The sequence below is a fragment of the Manis javanica genome, chromosome 5 (genome assembly GCF_040802235.1).
Source record: "Manis javanica isolate MJ-LG chromosome 5, MJ_LKY, whole genome shotgun sequence".
Lineage (NCBI taxonomy): Eukaryota > Metazoa > Chordata > Mammalia > Pholidota > Manidae > Manis > Manis javanica.
In genome coordinates, this window is record NC_133160.1 from 52,761,365 (window position 1) to 52,779,081 (window position 17,717).

A 17,717-nucleotide genomic window follows, 5' to 3' on the forward strand; every position below is an offset into this window, starting at 1 on the left:
AAAAGCAGTAGAATACACATACATCTCAAGAGCACATGAAACATTTTCCTGGATAGATCATATGTTAGGCTACAAAACAGGTCTCAGTAAATTTAAGAAGGTTGAAACCATATAAAACATCTTTTCTGACCACAATTATATGCAAATAGAAATCAATTACAAAAAGAAAATTGGAAAAATCACAAATATATGGGAATTAAAAACATCTACTGAACAACCAATGGATCAATGAAGAAATCAAAAACAACTTTGGGACAAATAAACATGTAAACACAATATATCAAAATCTATGGGATACAGCAAAAGCAGTAATAGACAACTTCATAATGATACAGGCCTATCTCAAGAAACAAGAAAAATATCAATCTAACACTACACCTAAAGAAAGTAAAAAAAGAACAAATGAAGCACAAAATTAGTAAAAGGGAAGAAATAATAAATATCAGAGTGGAAATAAATGAAATAGAAACTAAAAAAAAGAAAAGATTAATGAAACTAAGAGCTGATTCTTCAAAGAGATTAACAAAATTGACAGACCTTTAGCTAGACTTACAAAGGAAAAAGAGAGAGGGCTCAAATAAGTAATATGAAAAATGAAACAGGAAATGATCCAGTAGATATCAAAGAAATACAAAGGATGATAATAGACTACTACAAACAGTTATATACGAACATACACAACAACCTAGAAAAAATGGACAAACTCCTAAAAACAATCTTCCAAGACTGAATCATGAATAAACACAAAATTTGAATAGACCAATTACTAGTAAAGGAATTAAATCAGTAATCAAAAAGCTTATAAACTAAAGTCCAGAACCAGACAGCTTCACTGGTCAAGTCTACCAAACAGTCAAAAAAGATATAATACCTATTCTTCTCAAACTATCTCAAAAAACTGAAGGGAGGATATATCCAGAGTCATTTTATAAAGCCAGCATTACCCTGATATTAATACCAGATGAAGACACCAAAAAGAAAAAAGAAAGAAAAAATTATAGGTCAATATCCCTGACATAGATGCAAAAATCCTTCACCATGCAAACTGAATTCAATAATACATTAAAAGGATCACACACCAAGATAAAGTGGGATTTATTCCAGGGATGCAAGATTAGTACAATATCCACAAATCAATCAATGTGATATGCCCCATTAACAAAATGAAGGGGAAAAAAATAATATGATCATCTCAATAGATGTAGAAAAAGCCTTTGACAGAATTCAACATTCATTTATGATAAAAAATTCTCAAAAAAGACAGTTAAGGAAAATATCTGAACATAATAAAGGCCATATATGACAAGCCTACCACTAATATCATACTCTACAGTAAAAATATTTTCCTTTAAGATCAGGAACAAGACAAAGATGCCCATTCTTACCACTTTTATTCAACATAGTATTGGAAGTCCTAGCTAAAGCAGTTAGGCAAGAAAAAGAAATAAAAGGCATCTAAATTGGAAAGGAAGAAGTAAAACTCACTACTTGTGGATGAAATGATTTTATATAGAAAACCCTAAAGAGTCCACCAAAAAAAAAACTGTTAGAAACAATAAACAAATTCAATAAAGTTTCAAGGTACTAAATCAACATACATAACTCTGTTGAGTTTCTATAGACTAACAACAAACAACCAGAAAGAGAAATTAAGAAAAAAATCCCATTTACAATTGCATCAAAAGAATAAAATACTTGGGAATAAATGTAACCAAGGGGGTGAAAGACCTGTGCTGAAAACTGTAAGACACTGATGAAAGACACTGAAGAAGACACAAATAAATGGAAAGCTATTCCATGTTCATGTAATGGAAGAATTAATATTGCTAAAATGTCCATATTAACTAAAGCAATCTGCAGATTTAATGTAATCCCTATTAAAATTCTAGTGGTATTTTTCACAAAAATAGAACAAACAATCCTAAAATTTCTATAGAACCAGAAAAGATCTTGAATAGCTAAGCAACCTTACACTCCCTGTTTTCAGACTGAATTATGAAGCTATAATAATCAAAACAGTATGGTATTGGTATAAAAACATACACATAGACCAATGGAACAGAATAGAGATCCCAGAAGTAAACTTACACATACAAGTCAATTAATTTACAATGGAGAAGGCAAGAATATACATAGGGGAAAGGACAGTTCTTCAATAAATGGTGTTGGAAAAACCACATGCCAAAGAGTGAAACTGGACCACTATCTTACATATACACAAATTAACTCAAAATTGATTAAAGGTCTGAATGTAAGACTAGAAATCATGAAACTCCCAGATGAAACATAGATGGTAAGCTCCTTGACACTGGTCTTAACAGTATCTTTTCGGATCTGGCTACAGACACAATGGCAACAAAAACAAAAAATTTTTAAATGCAACTACATCAAACTAAAAGGTTTCAGCACAGCAAAGGAAATCATCAACAAAATAAGGCAACCTACTGAATAGGAGAAGATGTACAAATCATTTATCCAATAAGATGTTAATAGCCAAAATATGTAAAGCACTCATACAACTCAATAACAGCAATGACAAAATTTGATTAAAAATGGGCAGAGGCTCTGAATAGACATTTTTACAAAGAAGACATACAGATGGGCAATGGGTACGTGTAATAGTGTTCAGCATCATTCCAAATCAAACCCACAGTGAGATATCACCTTACACCTGTCAGAATGACTATTATCAAAAAGACAAAAAATGACAAGCATTGGTGAGGATGTGGAGAAAAGGGGCCCCTCAAGCACTGTTGATAGGAATGTAAATTTGTGCAGCCACTTTGGAAAACAGTATGGAGGTTACTCAAAAAAGTTTTAATAGAATTATCATATGATCCAGCAATTCTATTTCTGGATATTTATCCAAAGAGAACAAAAACAGTAATTCAAAAAGATATTTCTTTTTGCATCCTTAGATTGGGCTTAGTGTACATCAGTGTATACTAAGGTCAGTAAATGTACCCTTATGTTCATTGAAGACTTATTTACAATAGCCAGATATGTAAACAACCTAAATGTCCATCAATGGATGAATGGATAAAAAAGACATGGTATATACACAGTGAAATACTACTTAGTTATAAAAATGAAATCTTGCCGTTTGTGACATGGACAGATTTTGAGAGTATTATGCTAAGTGAAATAAATCAGATAAAGACTAATACCATATGATTTCACTTATATCTGGAATCTAAAAACTAAAACAAGTGAACGAACAAAACAGGAAAAACTCTTTGATACAGAGAACAGATTGATGGTTGCCGGAAAGGAGGGAGGTTGAAGGATGGTAAAGAGGGTGAAGGGGATCTAGAGGTACAAAGTTCCAGTTATGAAATAAATAAGCCATGGGGAGGTAATATACAGCATGGGGACTATAGTCAGCATTATTGTGTTGTAAATTTGAAAGTGGCTAAAAAAATAAACTTTAAAGTTCTCATCACAAGAGAAAAATATAACTTCATATGGTGACAGATAGTAAACAGACATAATGTGTGATCATTTCACAATATATACAAATGTCAAATCATTATATTGGCCCCTGGAAATAAGAAGTATCTAAATTATCCTTAAATTAAAAAAAGAGTGAATGTCACTCCTTTCAAACATAAATTCCTCTCTCAAAATTGTCATTGAAAAAAATTAGTACACATAGAGCACAAAAGCTAAACATTTTGTCCCTGCAACATAATCTTAACATTGTAATCTTCTCTATTCAAACACAGCTCAGTGTATCTAAGGCAGCTGAATAAAGGGAATTCACTTTTCTTTCTTTTTTCTTTTTTCCCTTCCTTCTTTTTTTCTTCATCCTTTAATTCAGTAAGTAAGTATTGAGTATCAAAAAGACAGACACATCTCCCAGCCTCTCAGAGCTTACAATCCAGTGAAGGATTGAAACAAACTGGATGCTCAGCCCAGATGTTTATATGTTGATCCCAGTTTAATTCCTTTTTTAAATATAATTTACATACAAAAATATTTATCAAAAACAGTTCAATAAATATTTTACATTAAGACACAAAGCGTCTAAAATGAAAACAAAAGCAAAACCCAGTACTTCCTATGTATTACCATGCTGCTTTCACTGGATGATTTTTGTAAGATAACTGAAGCCAGAGAAGAACAAGGTGTTTGGTTTGGTTTTTCAGTAGCTTCTCTTCTGGACTCTAGGTAAGTTATTTATGATTTTTATTGGCCCTCAGTTTTATAGATGTCCTTTGGATTGACTCAACTCATGTATTTAAATCAGGTAGGGGGGAGGGATTTGTTTTCATCTAATGTCCAAATAATTGAGGCCAAGCTGGATATTATTAGTTAGTTTCCAGAAATTTGATATCTAAGTTGGAGTCCTTTGCTTAATAAAATTTCCAAGAAGCCCACAATGGTGCTATCACCCATAGATAGTAGGTGGCAGATATTACATTGGTATAAACTTCACTGAGCAATATTTACAAGTATAGAAAATGGGGAACTGGATAGGAGTTCAAAGAACTCCCCTTTCCTCCTTCAATCTGCTGAGATACCATCCTCTCAATAAAGCCTATCCACATATACCCACTCCCTTTACCCAGGCCCCATCACCCTTGCTCTATTAGTTTTTTTTTTTTCATAATACTTTACACCTTCCAATATACTTTATGATTGATTTCTTTAATATGTTTAATATGTTAACTATTGACTGTTTATTGCCTTGGCCCCTACTCTACCCCCCACTGGAAGATAAACCTCTAATAAGTCAGAAGGCTTATCTGTTTTGCTTATTGATGTATAATAAGCCCTATAGATATATGAACACCTACTGATTGATTGATTGATTGATTGGATAAATAAAGGAAGAATATATCTATTGATTATTATAACCCAAAATGCAAAGCATATATTTTGAAATCAAATTGCCTGTGTTCAACTCCCAGAAACCACACCTATTAGCTGTTAGCTTAGGACAGGTTACTTAATCCTTCCAATTTCCTCAACAATAATATGGCTGGGATAATAATAACTCTAGCTCTCAAAGACATTGCAAGAGTTAATTAAGATACTTTTCCTAATCCAGCACATGCTAAATCCTCAATAATTGTCAGTTATTATTAGTTTGCACTTGGTATCTTTACACACCTTGTCTCATTTTAATACAGGATGCTGACACTACACTTGTGGAGTTTCCCCAAGAATCTTATCAACTCTTAACCAATCTGAGTATAACCTCCAATCTGGGGATCCTTGCTAAAACCAAGAGTCAAAAACAAGTTTTAGAAACACAATGAATTTTACTGGAAAATAGTACCTCCTATTTTTCTTTTCTCCAAATAGTAAAGAATGGACCCACTCATCATTTCCCCCAAAGACTACCATCCTAAATCATGGATTTCAAAGTGAAATTCTGGTAGAAACCAATTGAAATGAAGTTTTGAATACAAAGATAGCTCCTCTTATAATAAAAATAAATTGGTCAAGAGGACTTTCTAGAATATTGTCCCTTTCAAGTCTCTGTTTAGACCATTGATGAGAAAATCTCATGCATCCAGCCATTTTCTATTTCCAATGAGCTAATACTTAGAGGACCAAATGCAAGTATTGTCAACAACTTAAGAACACACTAAATTGTAGGGGTCAAGTATATTGTAAAGACTAATCATTTGCCAATGTTCTTAAGCATCAGAACTAGGACTTCATATTTTTATTTCTTTTGCACATATTATATTATATTATATTATATTATATTATATTATATTATATTTTATTTTATTTTTTGGTATCATTAATCTACAATTACATGAAGGACATTATGTTTACTAGGCTCCCCCTTCACCAAGTCCCTCCCACATCCCCATTCACAGTCACTGTCCATCAACATAGTAAGATGCTGTAAAATCACTACTTGTCACCAAGTTCACAGTCTCTGTCCTTCAACATAGTAAGATGCTGTAGAATCACTACTTGTCTTCACTGTGTTGCACAGCCTTCCCCATGCCCCCCCAACACTATACATGCTAATCGTAATGCCCCCTTTCTTTTCTTCCTGCCCTTATCCTTCCTTCCCAACCGTCCTCCCCAGTCCCTTTCCCTTTGGTAACTATTAGTCCATTCTTGGGTTCTGTGCTTCTGCTGCTGTTTTGTTCCTTCAGTATTTTTTTGTTCTTATACTCCACATATGAGTGAGATCATTTGGTACTTGTCTTTCTCCACCTGGCTTATTTCACTGAGCATAATACCCTCTAGCTCCATCCATGCTGTTGCAAATAGTAGGATTTGTTTTTTTCTTAGGGCTGAGTAATATTCCATTGTGTATATGTACCATGTCTTCTTTATCCATTCATCTACTGATGGACATTTAGGTTGCTTCCATATCTTGGCTATTTTAAATAGTGCAGCAATAAACATAGGGGTACATCTGTCTTTTTCAAACTGGAGTGCTGCATTCTTAGGGTAAATTCCTAGAAGTAAAATTCCTGGGTCAAATGGTATTTCTATTTTGAGCATTTTGAGGAACCTCCATACTGCTTTCCATAATGGTTGAACTAACTTACATTCCCACCAGCAGTGTAGCATGGTTCCCCTTTCTCCACAACCTCACCAACATTTGTTGTTGTTTGTCTTTTGGATGGTAGCCATCCTTACTGGTGTGAGGTGATATCTCATTGTGGTTTTAATTTGCATTTCTCTGATGACAAGCGATGTGGAGCATCTTTTCATGTGTCTGTTGGCCATCTGAATTTCTTCTTAAGAGAAATGTCTATTCAGCTCCTCTGCCCATTTTTTAATTGGATTATTTGCTTTTTGTTTCTTGAGGTGTGTGAGCTCTTTATATATTTTGGATGTCAACCCTTTACCGGATCTGTCATTTTCAAATATATTCTCCTATACTGTAGGATACTGTTTTGTTTTATTGATGGTGTCCTTTGCTGTACAGAAGCTTTTCAGCTTGATATAGTCCCATTTGTTCATTTTTGCGTTTGTTTCCCTTGCCCGGGGAGATATGTTCAAGAAGAGGTCACTCATGTTTATGTCTAAGAGATTTTGCCTGTTTTTTTCTAAGAGTTTTATGGTTTCATGACTTACATTCAAGTCTTTGATCCATTTCGAATTTACTTTTGTGTATGGGGTTAGACAGTGATCCAGTTTCATTCTCTTACATGTAGCTGTTCAGTTTTGCCAGCACCATCTGTTGAACAGACTGTCATTTCCCCATTGTATGGTCATAGCCCCTTTATCTAATATTAGTTGACCATATATGTTTGGGTTAATGTTTGGAGTCTCTATTCTGTTCCATTGGTCTGTGGCTCTGTTCTTGTGACAGTACCAAATTGTCTTGATTACTGTGGCTTTGTAGTAGATCTTAAAGTTGGGGAGTGAGATTCCCCCCCACTTTATTCTTCCTTCTCAGGATTGCTTTAGGTATTCGGGGTCTTTGGTGTTTCCATATGAATTTTTGAACTATTTGTTTCAGTTCATTGAAGAAAGCTGTTGGTATTTTGATAGGGATTGCATCAATTCTGTATATTGCTTTGGGCAGGATGGCCATTTTGACGATATTAATTCTTCCTAGCCAAGAGCATGGGATGAGTTTCCATTTGTTAGTGACCTCTTTAATTTCTCTTAAGAGTATCTTATAGTTTTCAGGGTCAAGGTCTTTCACTTCCTTGGTTAGGTTTATTCCTAGGTATTTTATTCTTTTTGATGCTATTGTGAATGGAATTGTCTTCCTGATTTCTCTTTCTATTAGTTTATTGTTAGTGTATAGGAAAGCCACAGATTTCTGTGTGTTAATTTTGTATCCTGCAACTTTACTGAATTCCGATATTAGATCTAGTAGTTTTGGAGTGGAGTGTTCGGGGTTTTTTATGCACAATATCATGTCATCTGCAAATAGTGACAGTTTAACTTCTTCTTTACCAATCTGGATTCCTTGTATTTCTTTGTTTTGTCTAATTGCCGTGGCTAGGACCTCCAGTACTACGTTGAATAACAGTGCGGAGAGTGGGCATTCCTGTCTTCTTTCCGATTGCAGAGGAAAAGCTTTCAGCTTCTCGCTGTTCAGTATGATGTTGGCTGTGGGTTTATCATATATGGCCTTTATTATGTTGAGGTACTTGCCCTCTATACCCACTTTGTTGAGAGTTTTTATCATGAATGGATGTTGAATTTTATCGAATGCTTTTACAGGATCTATGGAGATGATCATGTGGTTTTTGTCTTTCTTTTTGTTGATGTGGTGGATGATGTTGATGGATTTTCGAATGTTGTACCATCCTTGCATCCCTGGGATGAATCCGACTTGTCATGGTGTATGACCCTTTTTATGTATTTTTTAATTCGGTTTGCTAATACTTTGTGGAGTATTTTTGCATCTACGTTCATCAAGGATATTGGTCTGTAGTTTTCTTTTTTGGTGGAGTCTTTGCCTGGTTTTGGTATTAGGGTGATGTTGGCTTCATAGAATGAGTTTGGAAGTTCTCCCTCCTCTTCTATTTTTTGGAAAACGTTAAGGAGAATGGGTATTATGTCTTCTCTGTATGTCTGATAAAATTCCGAGGTAAATCCATCTGGCCCGGGGTTTTTGTTCTTTGGTAGTTTTTTGATTACTGCTTCAATTTCATTGCTGGTAATTGGTCTGTTTAGATTTTCTGTTTCTTTCTGGGTCAGTCTTGGAACGTTGTATTTTTCTAGGAAGTTGTCCATTTCTCCTAGATTTCCCAGCTTGTTAGCATATAGGTTTTCATAGTACTCTCTAATAATTCTTTGTATTTCTGTGGGGTCTGTCATGATTTTTCCTTTCTCGTTTCTGATTCTGTTGATTAATGTTGACTCTCTTTTCCTCTTAATAAGTCTGGCTAGAGGTTTATCTATTTTGTTTATTTTCTCGAAGAACCAGCTCTTGGTTTCATTGATTTTTGCTATTGTTTTATTCTTCTCAATTTTATTTATTTCTTTTCTGATCTTTATTATGTCCCTCCTTCTGCTGACCTTAGGCCTCATTTGTTCTTCTTTTTCCAATTTCGTAATTGTGACATTAGACCATTCACTTGGGATTGTTCTTCCTTCTTTAAATATGCCTGGATTGCTATATACTTTCCTCTTAAGACTGCTTTTGCTGTATCCCACAGTAGTTGGGGCTTTGTGTTGTTGTTGTCATTTGTTTCCATATATTGCTGGATCTCCATTTTGATTTGGTCATTGATCCATTGATTATTTAGGAGCATGCTGTTAAGCCTCCATGTGTTTGTGAGCCTTTTTGCTTTCTTTGTACAGTTTATTTCTAGTTTTATGCCTTTGTGTTCTGAAAAGTTGGTTGGTAGGATTTCAATCTTTTGGAATTTACTGAGGCTCTTTTTGTGGCCTAGTATGTGGTCTATTCTGGAGAACGTTCCATGTGCACTTGAGAAGAATGTGTATCCTATTGCTTTTGGATATAGAGTTCTGTAGATGTCTATTAGGCCCATCTGTTCTAGTATATTGTTCAGTGCCTCTGTGTCCTTACTTATTTTCTGTCTGGTGGATCTGTCCTTTGGAGTGAGTGGTGTGCTGAAGTCTCCCAGAATGAATGCATTGCATTCTATTTCCTCCTTTAGTTCTGTTAGTATTTGGTTCACATATGTTGGTGCTCCTGTATTGGGTGCATATATATTTATAATGGTTATAGCCTCTTGTTGGACTGAGCCCTTTATCATTATGTAATGTCCTTCATTATCTTTTGTTACTTTCTTTATTTTGAAGTCTGTTTTGTCTGATACTAGTATTGCAACACCTGCTTTTTTCTCTCTGTTGTTTGCATGAAATATCTTTTTCCATCCCTTGACTTTAAATCTGTGCATTTCTTTGGGTTTGAGGAGAGTCTCTTGTAAGAAGCATATGGATGGATCTTGCTTTTTTATCCATTCTATTACTCTGTGTCCTTTGATTGGTGCATTCAGTCCATTCATATTTAGGGTGATTATTGAAAGGTATGTACTCTTTGCCATTGCAGGCTTTAAGTTTGTGGTTACCAAAGGTTCAGGGTTAGCTTCTTTACTATCTTACTAACTTAACTGGCCTATTGAGCTATTATAAACATGGTCTGATGATTCTTTATTTCTCTCCCTTCTTATTCCTCCTCCTCCCTTCTTCATATGTTGGGTGTTTTTTTCTGTGCTCTTTTTAGGAGTGCTCCCATCTAGAGCAGTCCCAGTAAGATGCCCTGTAGAGGTGGTTTGTGGGAGGCAAATTCCCTCAACTTTTGCTTGTCTGGGAATTGTTTAATCCCTCCTTCATATTTAAATGATAATCGTGCTGGATACAGAAGTCTTGGTTCAAGGCCCTTCTGTTTCATTGTATTAGGTATATCATGCCATTCTCTTCTGGCCTGTAGGGTTTCTGTTGAGAAGTCTGATGATAGCCTGATGGGTTTTCCTTTGTAGGTGACCTTTTTTTTCTCTCTGGATGCCTTTAATACTTTGTCCTTGTCTTTGATCTTTGCCATTTTAATTATTATGTGTCTTGGTGTTGCCCTCCTTGGGTCCCTTGTCATGGGAGTTCTGTGTACCTCTGTGGTCTAAGAGGCCATTTCCTCCCCTAGTTTGGGGAAGTTTTCAGCAATTATTTCTTCAAAGCCACTTTCTATCCCTTTTTCTCTCTCTTCTTCTTCTGGTACCTCTATAATGCGGACATTGTTTTGTTTCGATTGGTCACTCAGCTCTCTTAGAATTCTTTCATTCCTGGAGATCCTTTGTCTTCAGCTCTCTCTCTGCATCAGCTTCTCTGCATTCCTGTTCTCTGTTTTCTAGTCCATTAATGGTCTCTTGCATCTCGTCCATTCTGTTTTGAAGTCCTTCCAGAGCTTGTTTTATTTCTGTATTCTCCTTCCTTAATTCTAGTATATTTTTCTGCAAGTCCATCAGCATGGTTATGACTTTTGTTTTGAATTCTTTTTCAGGAAGACTGGTTAAATCTATCTCCCCAGGTTCCTTCTCAGGGGAAGATGTAGCAGATGCTGAACCTGTCTGGGTTAGTCTTGTCTGGATCAAATGTTTTTGCCTTTTCATGTTGATAGGTGCAGTGGAGTGCTATTGACGCGACTATCAGCTTTCCACTTGGCTTCTGGCCTTTCTTTACTAGGACAACTGCGACCCCTAGTGGCTTGTGTTGGGCAATTGCATGTAGACTGGGTCTTTGTATCTTGCCTGGCTGGTATGGAGGAAGCTCCCTTGCTGAGGGCATGGCCAGCCTCAGGTTGCTTCTCTGCTATGGCAGGGCCCCGGGGGGATAATGGACAGGGGGCTGTTTGGCTGTTTACCTCTGTGAGGGGTCTCAGAGCTGTTACCCAGGGGGTTAGTGTGCCCGGAGTTCCCTGGAATTTCCAGATGCTGGACTGTGACCTGGAATGTTTCCATCCAGCTGTGGCATCCCTGTCCCTTTAAGTCTTTCAAAAAGCACTCGCTTTTCTTTGTCACAGGGGCATCAGCTTTGGGACCCACTCAGGGGTCTTGATGTCCTGTTTCCCTGGTTTCCAGCCCTCCACACATGCACTGTGTCTGCGCTCTGGTGCGGATGGCTAGGGCTGGGTGTTTAGCAGTCCTGGGCTCTTTCTCCCTCCCCGCTCCGCATCCTCTCCTCCTGCTGGGAGCTGGGGTGAGGGGTGCTCAGGTCCCAGCAGGCTGGGGCTTGTATCTTACCCCTTTTACCAGGCGCTGGGCTCTCACAAGTGTGGATGTAGTCTGGCTGTTGTCCTGTATCTTCTGGTCTCTCTTTTAGGATTAGTTGTATTTGTTGTATTTTCAAAAATATATATGTTTTTGGGAGGAGATTCCCACTGTCCTACTCATGCTGCCATGGCTCTGCCTCTCCTTTTGCACATATTTTAAATGACACATTAAATAGCCCAATCCCAGGGTCATCAGATAAATAATTTGTCCCAAAGTTTAAAATTTTGGTATAAAATATGAATAAGAGTTTATTCTGCTGTTTTACTCCAGTCCCTTTATTTACTTAGCAAGAATTGGGCTTTCTGAGCATACAAGGGGTAGTCCATCTGTGTTTCCCTGAGAGTATGGAATATTGTAGTTTTGCAAGAGGTCAGCTCAGGGAAAAGGCTATGCACAATTTAACCCAGGAATTCCATTTTTAGAATTTATTCTGGACATATAAGCAGAGATAAGTCTAATGAGTTGCCCACAAGAATGTTGTGTATGGAACATAGATGTGGTCACGGAGGTGGAACAGTCATTCAATAAAGAAGACAAGCACCAAATTTACTGATGGTAGAGTAGGAAGCTGGAAAGCTCCAGAGTCATTGGTGACATCCATGAGCAGCAGCCTAGCCCCTAATTGACCACCTCCAGACTATTTGTTACATCAGAAAAATAAGCCACTATTAGGCTTAGCCACTGTGGTCTGCACTTTTTTACATGCAAAGATAATCCTATTGGCCTCCATATTTGGGATGAACATCAAAGCTCCAGCAACATGGCAGCCATCTGCATGCTCTTTCTCCACTCTTCTCTAACAAGAGTGGACCTACTCCATGGAGGAAAGAAGGACACGTGGAGAACAGATCTTCTTCATGCATTTAATTCTAGCATCCTTTCATAGTAAAAATACTTAAACTAGAAACAGAAGGGAACTTCCTCAACCAAATAAAAGCTATCTATGAAAAACCCACAGCTAACATCACACTTAGTGGTGAAAAGCTGAATACTCTCCCTCTGAGATCAAGAAGAAGATAAGGTTGTCTCCTCTTGCAACTTCTATTCAACATAGTTCTGCAGGTCCTAGTCAGAAAATTAGGCAAGAAGATGAGATAAAATTTAGAAAAGAATAAGTAAAACCATGTCTATATGCAGATGGCATAATCTTGTGTACAGTAAATCCTAAATAATCCACCTTCCTTAAAAAACTATTACAGCTGATAAATGAATTCAGCAAAGTTGCAGAATACAATATCAATATAGAAAAATCAGTTGTAATTTACTCACTTCAAACCCAAAGACATACACAGACTAAAAGTGAAGTAATGGAAAAGATATTTCATGCAACTAATAGGGAGAAAAAAGCAGAACTTGCAGTACTTGTATCAGACAAAATAGACTTCAAAAAAAAGAAAGTCACAGAGACAAAGAAGGACATTACATAATGATAAAGGGGTCAATCCAACAAGAGGATATAACCATTATAAATATCTATGCACCCAACATGGGGGCACATAAATATGTGAAACAAACACTAACAGAATTAAAAGGGGAAATAGAAAGTAATGCAGTCATTCTAGGAGACTTCAACACTCCACTAACTCCAAAGGACAGATCAACCAGACAGAAAATAAGTAAGGAGACAGAAGCACTGAACAATACACTAGAACAAATGAAGCTAACAGACATCTACAGAACTGTACACACAAAATCAACAGGATACACATTCTTCTCAAGTGCACAGAACATTTTCAAGAATAGATCATATACTAGGCCACAAAAATAGCCTCAGTAAGTTAAAAAAGATTGAGATTCTACCAACCACATTCTCAGAGGACAAAAGTATGAAACTAGAAATAAATTATGCAAAGAAAATGAAAAAGGCTCACATACACATGGAGGCTTAATAACATGCTCCTAAATAATCAATGGATCAATGACCAAATTAAAACAGAGATCAAACAATATATGGAAACAAATGACAAAAATAACTCAACACTGCAAAATCTGTGAGATGCAGTGAAGGCCACGCTAAGATGGAAGTATATTGCAATGCAGGCCTACCTTAGGAAGGAAGAACAATCCCATTTAAGCAGTCTAAACTCACAATAAATGAAACTAGAAAAATAAGAACAAATGAGGCCCAAAGTCAGTAGAAAGAGGGACATAATAAAGATTAGAGGAGAAATAAATAAAATAGAGAAGAATAAAACAATAGAAAAAAATCAATGAAAGCAAGAGCTGGTTCTTTGAGAAAATTAACAAAATAGATAAACCCCTAGCCAGACTTATCAAGAAAAAAATAGAGTCTATACACATAAACAGAATCAGAAATGAGAAAGGAAAAGTCACTACAGACACCACAGAAATACAAAGAATTACTATAGAACAATATGAAAACTATATGCTAAGAAACTGGATAACCTAGAAGAAATGAACAACTTTCTAGAAAAACACAACCTTCCCAGGCTGACCCATAAAAACAAAATATCTGAACAGACCAATTACTAGCAACAAAACTGAACTGGTAATAAAAAACTGCATAAGAGCAAAACACCTGGACCAGATGGTCTCACTGCTGAATTTTATCAAACATTTAGTGAACACCTAATACCCATTCTCCTTAAAGTTTTCCATAAAAGTAGAAGAAAAGGGAATACTTCCAAACTCATTCTATGAGGCCAGCATCACCCTAATACCAAAACCTGGAAAAGGCACCACAAAAAAAAGAAAATTACAGACCAATATCTCTGATAACATACATGCAAAAATACTCAACAAAATATTAGCAAATAAAATTCAAAAATACATCAAGAGGATCATACACCATGATCAAGTGGGATTCATCCCAGGGATGCAAGGATGGTACAACATTCGAAAATCCATCAACATCATCCACCATATCAACAAAAAGAAAGACAAAAACCACATGATGTTCTCCATAGATGCTGAAAAAGCATTCGACAAAATTCAACAATCCATTCATGGTAAAAAAAAACTCTTAATAAACTGGGTATAAAGGGCAAGTACCTCAACATAATAAAGGCCATATATGACAAACCCACAGCCAACATCACACTTAACAGTGAGAAGCTGAAAGCTTTTCCTTTATGATTGGGAACAAGACAAGGATGCCCACTCTTTCCACTTCTATTCAACATAATTCTGGAGGTCCTCACTATGGCAATAAGACAACACAAAAAAATTAAAGGCATCCAGATTGATAAAGAAAAAGTTAAACTGTGACTGCAGATGACATGATATTGTACATAAAAAACCCTAAAGAATCCACTTCAAAACTACTAGAACTAATATCCGAATTCAACAAAGTTGAGGATACAAAATTAATAAACAGAAATCGGCTGTATTCCTAAACACTAATGATAACCTAGCAGAAAGAGAAATCAGGAAAACAATTCTATTCACAATTGCATCAAGAAGAATAAAATACCTAGGAATAAACCTAACCAAGCAAATGAAAGACTTATACTCTGAAAACTACAAGACACTCATGAGAGAAATTAAAGAAGGTATCAATAAATGGAAACACATTCAATGCTCATGTATAGGAAGAATTAATATTGTCAAAATGGCCATCCTGCCTAAAGCAAGCTACAGATTCAATGCAATTCCTATCAAAATATCAACAGCATTCTACAACAAACTAGAGAAAATAGTTCTAAAATTCATCTGGAACCACAAAAGACCCCAAATACCAAAGCAATCCTGAGAAGGAAGAATAAAGTTGGGGTGATTATGCTCCCCAACTTCAAGCTCTACCGCAAAGCCACGGTAATCAAGACAATTTGGTACTGGCACAAAAACAGGACCATAGACCAATGGAACAGTCTAGAGACCCCAGATATAAACCCAAAGAAGAATAAAGTTGGGGAGAGTATGCCCCCCAACTTCAAGCTCTACTACAAAGCTGCAGTAATCAAGACATTTTGGTACTTGCAAAAGAACAGACCTATAGATCAATGGAACAGACTAGAGAGCCCAGATATAAACCCAAGGAAGAATAAAGTTGGGGAGATTATGCTCCCCAACGTCAAGCTCTACTACGAAGCTGCAGTAGTCAAGACAATTTGGTACTTGCACAAGAACAGACCTATAGACCAATGGAACAGACTAGAGAGCTCAGATATAAACCCAAACATACATGGTCAATTAATATACAATAAAGGAGCCATGGACATACAATGGGGAAATGATAGCCTGTTCAACAACTGCTGTTGGCAAAACTGGACAGCTGCATGTAAGAAAATGAAACTGGATTATTGTCTAACCCCATTTACAGAAGTAAACTCAAAATGGATCAAAGGCCTGAATGTAAGTCATGAAACCTTAGAATGTAAGTCATGAAAACTCTTAGAAGACAACATAGGCAAAAATCTCCTCAATATAAACATGAGCAAGTTTTTCCTGAACACATCTCCTCAGGCAAGGGAAACAAAAACAAAAACGAATACATGGGACTACATCAAACTGAAAAACTTCTGTATGGCAAAGGACACCATCAACAGAACAAAAGGGCATCCCACAGTATGAGAGAATATATTTGTAAATGACATATCCAACAAGGGGTTAACATCCAAAATATATAAAGAACTCACACTCCTCAACACCCAGAAAGCAAATAACCTGATTAAAAAATGGGCAGAGGATATGAACAGACAATTCTCCAAAGAAGAAATTCATATGGCCAACAGGCACATGAAAAGATGCTCCACATCACTAATCATCAGGGAAATGCAAATAAAAACCACAATGAGGTATCACTTCATACCAGTTAGGATAGCCAGTATCGAAAAGACTGAGAATAACAAATGCTGATGAGGATGTGAAGAAAGGGGAACCCTCCTACACTGCTTGTGGGAATATAAGCCAGTTTAACCATTGTGGAAAGCAATATGGAGGTTCCTCAAAAAACTCAAAGTAGAAATACCATTTCTCCCAGGAATTCCACTCAGATTCAAAAAGACATTTGCACCCCTATGCTTATCACAGCATTATTTACAGTAGCCAAGATATGGAAGCAACCTAAGTGTCCATCAGTAGATGAATGGATAAAGAAGATGTGGTTCATATACACAATGCAATATTATGCAGCCATTAGAAGAAAACAAATCCTACCATTTGCAACAACATGGATGGAGCTAGAGGGTATTATGCTCAGTGAAATAAGTCAGGCAGAGAGGGACAAGTACCAAATGATTTCACTCATCTGTAGAGTATAACAACAAAGCAAAACTGAAGGAACAAAACATTAGCAGACTCACAGACTACAAGAAGGGACTAGCAGTTACCAAAGGGGAGCATTGGGGGAGGGTGGGTGGGAGGGAGGTAGAAGGGGACTGGGGGATATTATGATTCACACACATAGTGTTGGGGGTCACGGGGAAGACAGTGTAGCACAGAGAAGACTAGTGACTCTGTGGCATCTTACTACACTGATGGACAGTGACTGCAGTGGGGTATGGGGGAGACTCGATGATATGGGTGAAAGTAGTAACACATTGTTTTTCATGTGAAACATTCATAAGAGTGTATATCAATGATACCTTAATTTAAAAAAAAAGAATATGCTGTTTCACTCTTACTCCATGGAAACCAATAGGGATTTGGGATTTGGGACTGCTTAGAATGAATTTTTTTAATAGTATTCTGATTTTGTTATTTATATTCATCTCTTTCTTAAGGGTGGGAGGACAATAATTAGAAACCCTGCCTTCCTTCAGCCTAGTAGCACACAAGTGACCCCAGTAAAGCCAGTCTGATGTTCATCTCACTTTGGAATTTGACTCAGATGTGCCATCTCATTCCATCTGATGAGTGGCAATTCCTCTCAAGAATTTTTTTGCCATTGTGTTTCTAATAGCCTTTGAGTTTAAATCTGGACTCTAAATTCTATTCCATTGATCTATATGTCTTTCCTCATGCCAGAGCAACAGTTTTGATTATTGTTGCTTTATAAAAAGTTTTAAGTTGAGAAGTATTGAGTCCTCCAACTTTGTTCTTATTTTTCAAGATTGCTTTGGCTATTCTGGGTCCCTT